The sequence below is a fragment of the Lampetra planeri genome, unplaced genomic scaffold, assembly GCF_965212315.1.
Source record: "Lampetra planeri unplaced genomic scaffold, kcLamPlan1.2.h2 scaffold_456, whole genome shotgun sequence".
NCBI lineage: Eukaryota > Metazoa > Chordata > Hyperoartia > Petromyzontiformes > Petromyzontidae > Lampetra > Lampetra planeri.
The window spans coordinates 9,467-20,487 of NW_027615279.1; positions in this window are offsets into that span (position 1 = coordinate 9,467).

An 11,021-nucleotide genomic window follows, 5' to 3' on the forward strand; every position below is an offset into this window, starting at 1 on the left:
TGAAATTTTCAAGTAAAAAAAGAAAATCGGCATACTAACCTATGCCGTTTTGGCCAATAGTGGCCAAACTTTCACAGCTTTATTTTTGGACAATAGTTCATTCCTCTATTGTATTTAGCCTTATTATGCTATGTATTAGATTAAAAGGGGAAAATTTCACGATGAAATGTTTACGTCCCACAAAAAGAAAATAGGCATACTAACCTATGCCGTTTTTGGCCAATATTGGCCGAATTTTTACAGCTTTCTTTTTCAACAAAAGTTAATTCCTCCCTTTTGATTAGCATTAGTATGCTATATATTGCATTAAAAATAGGATATTTCACCATGAACATTTCATGTAAAAAAAAAATTAACCCGTAAAAACAAAGTTTTTCACTATAAATCCTTTATATGCGTGGCGGCTAGAGTCCTCTCGTCCTCTGGCTTGAGATGGCTGCCACATATGGATCAGATGATTGCATGGCAATTGGTAATTAAATATAATATTTTTGTCCTAAAAAGTGTAAAATGTTGGAAAAAAAATTTCACGAACATTGTCACGCACAACGAGTCTGTGTGCAAAATTTCAGCTCGATTGGATCACGGGAAGTGGGTTAAAAAACGACCTAAAGATTTGCACGGTCGTAAGCGCGCAAGCAAGCGAACTTAATATAAAGGATTTAATAAAAATATATTCGACTATGGAGGACGCGGGGATCGATCCCGCAACCTTTGGCATGGGAAGCGAGGGCGCTACCAACTGCACTACTTCGCTCTGGGCTCTAAAACTTTGACGTTCAGCCAAAGCCATGAATGAGTTCTATTTGAATGAATGTAAAAAAAAAAATTTTGCCTAAAAAGTGTAAAATTTTTGAATTTTTTTTTCACGAACATTGTCATGCACAACGAGTCTGTGTGGAAAATGTCAGCTCGATTGGATCACGGGAAATGGGTTAAAAAACGACCGCAAGATTTACACGGTCCAAAGCAAGCAAGCAAGTGAACTTAATATAAAGGATTTAAAAAGAAGCAAATCGGCATACTAACCTATGCCGTTTTTGGCCAATATTGGACAAATTTTTACAGCTTTCTTTTTCAACAAAAGTTAATTCCTCCCTTTTGTTTAGCATTAGTATGCTATATATTGCATTAAAAGTAGGATATTTCACCATCAACATTTCATGTAAAAAAGAAGCAAATCGGCATACTAACCTATGCCGTTTTTGGCCAACATTGGCCAAATTTTTACAGCTTTCTTTTTCAACAAAAGTGCAATCCTCGGGGTTGTTTAGCCTTATATATCCGATATATTACGTAAAAAAGTTGGAAATTTCACCATGAAATTTTCAAGTAAAAAAAGAAAATCGGAATAGTAATCTATGCCGTGTTTGGCCAATAGTGGCCAAACTTTCACAGCTTTATTTTTGGACAATAGTTCATTCCTCTATTGTATTTAGCCTTATTATACTATGTATTAGATTAAAAGGGGAAAATTTCACGATGAAATGTTTACGTCCCACAAAAAGAAAATAGGCATACTAACCTCTGCCGTTTTTGGCCAATATTGGCCGAATTTTTACAGCTTTCTTTTTCAACTAAAGTTAATTCCTCCCTTTTGATTAGCATTAGTATGCTATATATTGCATTAAAAATAGGATATTTCACCATGAACATTTCATGTAAAAAAAAAATTAACCCGTAAAAACAAAGTTTTTCACTATAAATCCTTATATGAAGTTCGCTTGGCTTGCGCGCTTACGACCGTAGGCAAATCTTAGGTCTTTTTTAACCACTTCCCCGTGATCCAATCGAGCTGAAATTTTGCACACAGACTCGTTGTGCGTGACAATGTTCGTGAAAATTTCACGAACATTGTCACGCACAACGAGTCTGTGTGCAAAATTTCAGCTCGATTGGATCACGGGGAAGTGGGTTAAAAAACGACCTAAAGATTTGCACGGTCGTAAGCGCGCAAGCAAGCGAACTTAATATAAAGGATTTAATAAAAATATATTCGACTATGGAGGACGCGGGGATCGATCCCGCAACCTTTGGCATGGGAAGCGAGGGCGCTACCAACTGCACTACTTCGCTCTGGGCTCTTAAACTGTGACGTTCAGCCAAAGCCATGAATGAGTTCTATTTGAATGAATGTAAAAAAAAAAAATTTGCCTAAAAAGTGTAAAATTTTGAATTTTTTTTTCACGAACATTGTCATGCACAACGAGTCTGTGTGGAAAATGTCAGCTCGATTGGATCACGGGAAATGGGTTAAAAAACGACCGCAAGATTTACACGGTCCAAAGCAAGCAAGCAAGTGAACTTAATATAAAGGATTTAAAAAGAAGCAAATCGGCATACTAACCTATGCCGTTTTTGGGCAATATTGGACAAATTTTTACAGCTTTCTTTTTCAACAAAAGTTAATTCCTCCCTTTTGTTTAGCATTAGTATGCTATATATTGCATTAAAAGTAGGATATTTCACCATCAACATTTCATGTAAAAAAGAAGCAAATCGGCATACTAACCTATGCCATTTTTGGCCAATATTGGCCAAATTTTTACAGCTTTCTTTTTCAACAAAAGTGCAATCCTCGGGGTTGTTTAGCCTTATATATCCGATATATTACGTAAAAAAGTTGGAAATTTCACCATGAAATTTTCAAGTAAAAAAAGAAAATCGGAATAGTAATCTATGCCGTGTTTGGCCAATAGTGGCCAAACTTTCACAGCTTTATTTTTGGACAATAGTTCATTCCTCTATTGTATTTAGCCTTATTATACTATGTATTAGATTAAAAGGGGAAAATTTCACGATGAAATGTTTACGTCCCACAAAAAGAAAATAGGCATACTAACCTCTGCCGTTTTTGGCCAATATTGGCCGAATTTTTACAGCTTTCTTTTTCAACAAAAGTTAATTCCTCCCTTTTGATTAGCATTAGTATGCTATATATTGCATTAAAAATAGGATATTTCACCATGAACATTTCATGTAAAAAAAAAATTAACCCGTAAAAACAAAGTTTTTCACTATAAATCCTTTATATGCGTGGCGGCTAGAGTCCTCTCGTCCTCTGGCTTGAGATGGCTGCCACATATGGATCAGATGATTGCATGGCAATTGGTAATTAAATATAATATTTTTGTCCTAAAAAGTGTAAAATGTTGGAAAAAAAATTTCACGAACATTGTCACGCACAACGAGTCTGTGTGCAAAATTTCAGCTCGATTGGATCACGGGAAGTGGGTTAAAAAACGACCTAAAGATTTGCACGGTCGTAAGCGCGCAAGCAAGCGAACTTAATATAAAGGATTTAATAAAAATATATTCGACTATGGAGGACGCGGGGATCGATCCCGCAACCTTTGGCATGGGAAGCGAGGGTGCTACCAACTGCACTACTTCGCTCTGGGCTCTTAAACTGTGACGTTCAGCCAAAGCCATGAATGAGTTCTATTTGAATAAATGTAAAATATTTTTTTTTGCCTAAAAAGTGTAAAATTTTTGAATTTTTTTTTCACGAACATTAATTGTCATGCACAACGAGTCTGTGTGGAAAATGTCAGCTAGATTGGATCACGGTAAGTGGGTTAAAAAACGACCAAAAGATTTGCACGGTCCAAAGCAAGCAAGCAAGTGAACTTAATATAAAGGATTTAAAAAGAAGCAAATCGGCATACTAACCTCTGCCGTTTTTGGCCAATGTTGGCCGAATTTTTACAGCTTTCTTTTTCAACAAAAGTTAATTCCTCCCTTTTGATTAGCATTAGTATGCTATATATTGCATTAAAAGTAGGATATTTCACCATGAACATGTCATGTAAACAAGTGAAGTATGGGAAATGACGGCAGGAAACTTCTTGACGGGTAACACACTTTTATTAAATCTTAACTTGTCACGATACAACTTGTGGTCTCTCTTCTTCTGACTTCGGTCTCGACACAACGTGTGGTCTCTCTTCTTCTGACTACGCACTTCTCTTAACTCGTGTAGACTCTATGCCTCTCGCTACACACACACTTCGCTTCGCTCGTGTAGACACTATGCCTCTCGCTACACACTCTTCGCTTAGCTCGTGTAGACCCTATGTCCCTGGCTACACACTCTTCACTTAGCTCGTGTAGACCCTATGTCCCTGGCTACACACTCTTCACTTAGCTCGTGTAGACCCTATGTCCCTGGCTACACACTCTTCACTTAGCTCGTGTAGACCCTATGTCCCTGGCTACACACTCTGCACTTAGCTCGTGTAGACCCTATGTCCCTGGCTACACACTCTTCACTCAGCTCGTGTAGACCCTATGTCCCTGGCTACACACTCTGCATGCTCACACCACATGCTCACACTGCCTGCTCACACTGCACTACGTCTCGGGCTACACAGAGTCCCGGTCCCTATAGGACAGCGGGACTAGGTACCGCAGGCCCTATCTCTTCCTCTCCGTCTTCAGTCTTCGCTGGTTACATCTCTCCCTGTCTTCCTGTGTGCATCCCCTTATATAGTCCCGTCTCCCGGGAGACGGAGCGGATGCGGACTTCGACGTGAGCATCGCTCCTTAGCTAACCAATCACGACGCGCTGTGTCCTACGATCCCTTTCCCCCAGCGCGTGTTTCCACCCCACAACCAATCACACCGCGCTGCCACACGATCACTCCCTCTCCAGCGCGTCACCGGCACACAGCCAATCACCACGCGCTGGCACACGATCCCTCTCCCAGCGCGTATCACCACTACACAAGTATAACCCGTAAAAACAAAGTTTTTCACTCTAAATCCTTTATTTGCGTGGCGGCTAGTCCTCTCGTCCTCTGGCTTGAGATGGCTGCCACATATGGGTCAGATGATTGCATGGCAGCATTAAGCAATTGGTAATTAAACATATTTTTGTCCTAAAAAGTGTAAAATTTTGGAAAAAATGTTTCATTAACATTAATTGTCACGCACAACGAGTCTGTGTGCAAAATGTCAGCTCGATTGGATCACGGGAAGTGGGTTAAAAAACGACCGAAAGATTTGCACGGTCGTAAGCGCGCAAGCAAGCAAGTGAACTTATAATGTAAAGGATTTAATAATATATTCGCCTGTGGAGGACGCGGGGATCGATCCCGCGACCTTTGGCACGGGAAGTGAGGGCGCTACCAACTGCGCTACTCCGCCAGGGCCTGTGGAGGTGCCACGCTCTGGGCTCCTAAACTGTGACGTTCAGCCAAAGCCATGAATGAGTTCTATTTGAATAAATGTAAAATACATTTTTTTTTGCCAAAAAAGTGTAAAATTTTTGAATTTTTTTTTCACGAACATTAATTGTCACGCACAACGAGTCTGTGCGGAAAATGTCAGCTCGATTGGATCACAAGAAATGGGTTAAAAAACGACCGCAAGATTTACACGGTCCAAAGCAAGCAAGCAAGTGAACTTAATATAAAGGATTTAACAAGTAAACCCGTAAAAATAAAGTTTTTCACTATAAATCCTTTATATGCGTGGCGGCTAGAGTCCTCTCGTCCTCTGGCTTGAGATGGCTGCCACCTATGGGTCAGATGATTGTCTGGCAGCATAAAGCAATTGGTAATTAAATATTTAAAAACAAATTCCCTAAACAGTGTAAAATGTAGGAAAAACATTTTCACGAAAATTAATTGTCAGGCACAACGAGTCTGTGTGCAAAATGTCAGTTCGATTGGATCACAGAAAGTGGGTTAAAAAACGACCGAAAGATTTGCACGGTCGTAAGCAAGCAAGCAAGCACGCAAGCACACAAGCAAGCAAGCAAGCGAACTTAATATAAAGGATTTAAAATAAGTATAACCCGCAAAAACAACGTTTTTCACTATAAATCCTTTATATGCGTGGCAGAAAACTTAATATAAAGGATTTAAAAATATATTCGCCTGTGGAGGACACGGGGATCGATCCCACGACCTTTGGCATGGGAAGCGAGGGCGCTACCAACTGCACTACTCCGCCACGGCCTGTGGAGGGGTTACGCTCTGGGCTCTTACACTCTGACGTTCAGCCAAAGCCATGAATGAGTTCTATTTGAATATATGTAAAATAATTTTTTTTTGCCTAAAAAGTGTAAAATTTTGGGAATTTTTTTTCACGAACATTAATTGTCTCGCGCAACGAGTCTGTGTGGAAAATGTCAGCTCGATTGGATCACGGGAAGTGGGTTTAAAAACGACCGAAAGATTTGCACGGTCGTAAGCAAGCAAGCAAGCACGCAAGTGTAATGTAGTAACTCGGCGGGAGACGACTTCACGGGTAGCACACTCTTTTATTGAATCAACTATATTTACACGGGTGACCAACACCCACTTAGCTACACGGGTGACCAACACCCACTTAGCTACACGGGTGACCAACACCCACTGGGTTACTCGGGTGACTAACACCCACCTAGCTACTCGGGCGACCAACGCCCACTTAGCTACTCGGGTGACCAACACCCACTGGGTTACTCGGGTGACCAACACCCACTCAGTTACTCGGGTGGCTAACACCAGCCTAACCCTACACAGTTCTCCGGGCTACACCGGCACGGGCTCTTACGCCCCGTAGCCTCTCGGAACACACCCAGCCGGGGTGTCCGTCTCGACCCTGGGTCCCACAGTCCCGACCCACATGGGCGTCGGACCACGGGTCCCACAGTCTCGCCTTCGAGCCACACAGGGCCCCGGTCCCGATAAGGACGGCGGGACTAGGGGTCTCGGGCCCTACTCCTTCCACTCCGTCTTCAATCTTCAACTGGTTAAAACAACCACGAGTGCTCTCGCGCGTCACCCTTTATACCCCTCCTGCGGACGTCGCTGAGAGCACCTATCCCATTCGACCAATCACCGGGCGCTGGCTACGATCCTCTTTTCCCCACCTCGTGTCAGCGCGCCTCAACACCCACGCCGCGCCGCCCGTCATCCCTCACTCCCGGCGCGCGCGTCCACACCACGCCCACATCGCGTGCCCAACCCCGCACCCCGTGCCGCCCCGTGATCCATCACTGTCGGCGCACGTCAACACCACCACTACACAAGCAAGCAAGCAAGCACGCAAGCAAGCAAGCGAACTTAATATAAAGGATTTAAAAAGAAGCAAATCGGCATACTAACTTATGCCGTTTTTGGCCAATATTGGCCGAATTTTTACAGCTTTCTTTTTCAACAAAAGTTAATTCCTCCCTTTTGATTAGCATTAGTATGCTATATATTGCATTAAAAGTAGGATATTTAACCATGAACATTTCATGTAAAAAAAAAATTAACCCGTAAAAACAAAGTTTTTCCCTATAAATTCTTTATATGCGTGGCTGCTAGAGTCCTCTCGTCCTCTGGCTTGAGATGGCTGCCACCTATGGGTCAGATGATTGCCTGCCACCATTAAGCAATTGGTAATTAAATATATATATTTTTCCTAAAAAGTGTAAAATTTTGGAAAATTAATTTCACGAAAATTAATTGTCACGCACAACGAGTCTGTGTGCAAAATGTCAGCTCGATTGGATCACGGGAAGTGGGTTAAAAAACGACCTAAAGATTTGCACGGTCGTAAGCGGGCAAGCAAGCGAACTTAATATAAAGGATTTAATTAAGGATTTAAAATATATTCGACTGTGGAGGACGCGGGGATCGATCCCGCAACCTTTGGCATGGGAAGCGAGGGCGCTACCAACTGCGCTACTCCGCCAGGGCCTGTAGATGTGTCACGCTCTGGGCTCCTAAACTGTGACGTTCAGCCAAAGCCATGAATGAGTTGTATTTGAATAAATGTAAAATATTTTTTTTTGCCTAAAAAGTGTAAAATTTTGGAAAAAAATTTTCACGAACATTAATTGTCACGCACAACGAGTCTGTGTGGAAAATGTCAGCTCGATTTGATCACGGGAAATGGGTTAAAAAACGACCGCAAGATTTACACGGTCCAAAGCAAGCAAGCAAGTGAACTTAATATAAAGGATTTAACAAGTAAACCCGTAAAAACAAAGTTTTTCACTCTAAATCCTTTATATGCGTGGCGGCTAGAGTCCTCTCGTCCTCTGGCTTGAGATGGCTGCCACCTATGGGTCAGATGATTGTCTGCCAGTATTAAGCAATTGGGAATTAAATATTTAATTTGTTTACCCTAAACAGTGTAACATTTTGGAAATTATTTTTCACGAAAATTAATTGTCACACACAACGAGTCTGTGTGGAAAATGTCAGCTCGATTGGATCACGGGAAGTGGATTAAAAAACGAGCGAAAGATTTGCACGGTCCAAAGCAAGCAGGCGAACTTAATATAAAGGATTTAAAAAGAAGCAAATCGGCATACTAACCTATGCCGTTTTTGGCCAATATTGGCCAAATTTTTACAGCTTTCTTTTTCAACAAAAGTTAATTCCTCCCTTTTGTTTAGCATTAGTATGCTATATATTGCATTAAAAGTAGGATATTTCACCATGAACATTTCATGTAAAAATAAAATTAACCCGTAAAAACAAAGTTTTTCCCTATAAATTCTTTATATGCGTGGCTGCTAGAGTCCTCTCGTCCTCTGGCTTGAGATGGCTGCCACATATGGGTCAGATGATTGCCTGCCACCATTAAGCAATTGGTAATTAAATATTTTAAAAAAATTCCTAAAAAGTGTAAAATTTTGGAAACAAATTTTCACGAAAATTAATTGTCACGCACAACGAGCTCGATTGGATCACGGGAAGTGGGTTAAAAAACGACCGAAAGATTTGCACGGTCGTAAGCAAGCAAGCAAGCACGCAAGTGTAATGTAGTAACTCGGCGGGAGACGACTTCACGGGTAGCACACTCTTTTATTGAATCAACTATATTTACACGGGTGACCAACACCCACTTAGCTACACGGGTGACCAACACCCACTTAGCTACACGGGTGACCAACACCCACTGGGTTACTCGGGTGACTAACACCCACCTAGCTACTCGGGCGACCAACGCCCACTTAGCTACTCGGGTGACCAACACCCACTGGGTTACTCGGGTGACCAACACCCACTCAGTTACTCGGGTGGCTAACACCAGCCTAACCCTACACAGTTCTCCGGGCTACACCGGCACGGGCTCTTACGCCCCGTAGCCTCTCGGAACACACCCAGCCGGGGTGTCCGTCTCGACCCTGGGTCCCACAGTCCCGACCCACATGGGCGTCGGACCACGGGTCCCACAGTCTCGCCTTCGAGCCACACAGGGCCCCGGTCCCGATAAGGACGGCGGGACTAGGGGTCTCGGGCCCTACTCCTTCCACTCCGTCTTCAATCTTCAACTGGTTAAAACAACCACGAGTGCTCTCGCGCGTCACCCTTTATACCCCTCCTGCGGACGTCGCTGAGAGCACCTATCCCATTCGACCAATCACCGGGCGCTGGCTACGATCCTCTTTTCCCCACCTCGTGTCAGCGCGCCTCAACACCCACGCCGCGCCGCCCGTCATCCCTCACTCCCGGCGCGCGCGTCCACACCACGCCCACATCGCGTGCCCAACCCCGCACCCCGTGCCGCCCCGTGATCCATCACTGTCGGCGCACGTCAACACCACCACTACACAAGCAAGCAAGCAAGCACGCAAGCAAGCAAGCGAACTTAATATAAAGGATTTAAAAAGAAGCAAATCGGCATACTAACTTATGCCGTTTTTGGCCAATATTGGCCGAATTTTTACAGCTTTCTTTTTCAACAAAAGTTAATTCCTCCCTTTTGATTAGCATTAGTATGCTATATATTGCATTAAAAGTAGGATATTTAACCATGAACATTTCATGTAAAAAAAAAATTAACCCGTAAAAACAAAGTTTTTCCCTATAAATTCTTTATATGCGTGGCTGCTAGAGTCCTCTCGTCCTCTGGCTTGAGATGGCTGCCACCTATGGGTCAGATGATTGCCTGCCACCATTAAGCAATTGGTAATTAAATATATATATTTTTCCTAAAAAGTGTAAAATTTTGGAAAATTAATTTCACGAAAATTAATTGTCACGCACAACGAGTCTGTGTGCAAAATGTCAGCTCGATTGGATCACGGGAAGTGGGTTAAAAAACGACCTAAAGATTTGCACGGTCGTAAGCGGGCAAGCAAGCGAACTTAATATAAAGGATTTAATTAAGGATTTAAAATATATTCGACTGTGGAGGACGCGGGGATCGATCCCGCAACCTTTGGCATGGGAAGCGAGGGCGCTACCAACTGCGCTACTCCGCCAGGGCCTGTAGATGTGTCACGCTCTGGGCTCCTAAACTGTGACGTTCAGCCAAAGCCATGAATGAGTTGTATTTGAATAAATGTAAAATATTTTTTTTTGCCTAAAAAGTGTAAAATTTTGGAAAAAAATTTTCACGAACATTAATTGTCACGCACAACGAGTCTGTGTGGAAAATGTCAGCTCGATTTGATCACGGGAAATGGGTTAAAAAACGACCGCAAGATTTACACGGTCCAAAGCAAGCAAGCAAGTGAACTTAATATAAAGGATTTAACAAGTAAACCCGTAAAAACAAAGTTTTTCACTCTAAATCCTTTATATGCGTGGCGGCTAGAGTCCTCTCGTCCTCTGGCTTGAGATGGCTGCCACCTATGGGTCAGATGATTGTCTGCCAGTATTAAGCAATTGGGAATTAAATATTTAATTTGTTTACCCTAAACAGTGTAACATTTTGGAAATTATTTTTCACGAAAATTAATTGTCACACACAACGAGTCTGTGTGGAAAATGTCAGCTCGATTGGATCACGGGAAGTGGATTAAAAAACGAGCGAAAGATTTGCACGGTCCAAAGCAAGCAGGCGAACTTAATATAAAGGATTTAAAAAGAAGCAAATCGGCATACTAACCTATGCCGTTTTTGGCCAATATTGGCCAAATTTTTACAGCTTTCTTTTTCAACAAAAGTTAATTCCTCCCTTTTGTTTAGCATTAGTATGCTATATATTGCATTAAAAGTAGGATATTTCACCATGAACATTTCATGTAAAAATAAAATTAACCCGTAAAAACAAAGTTTTTCCCTATAAATTCTTTATATGCGTGG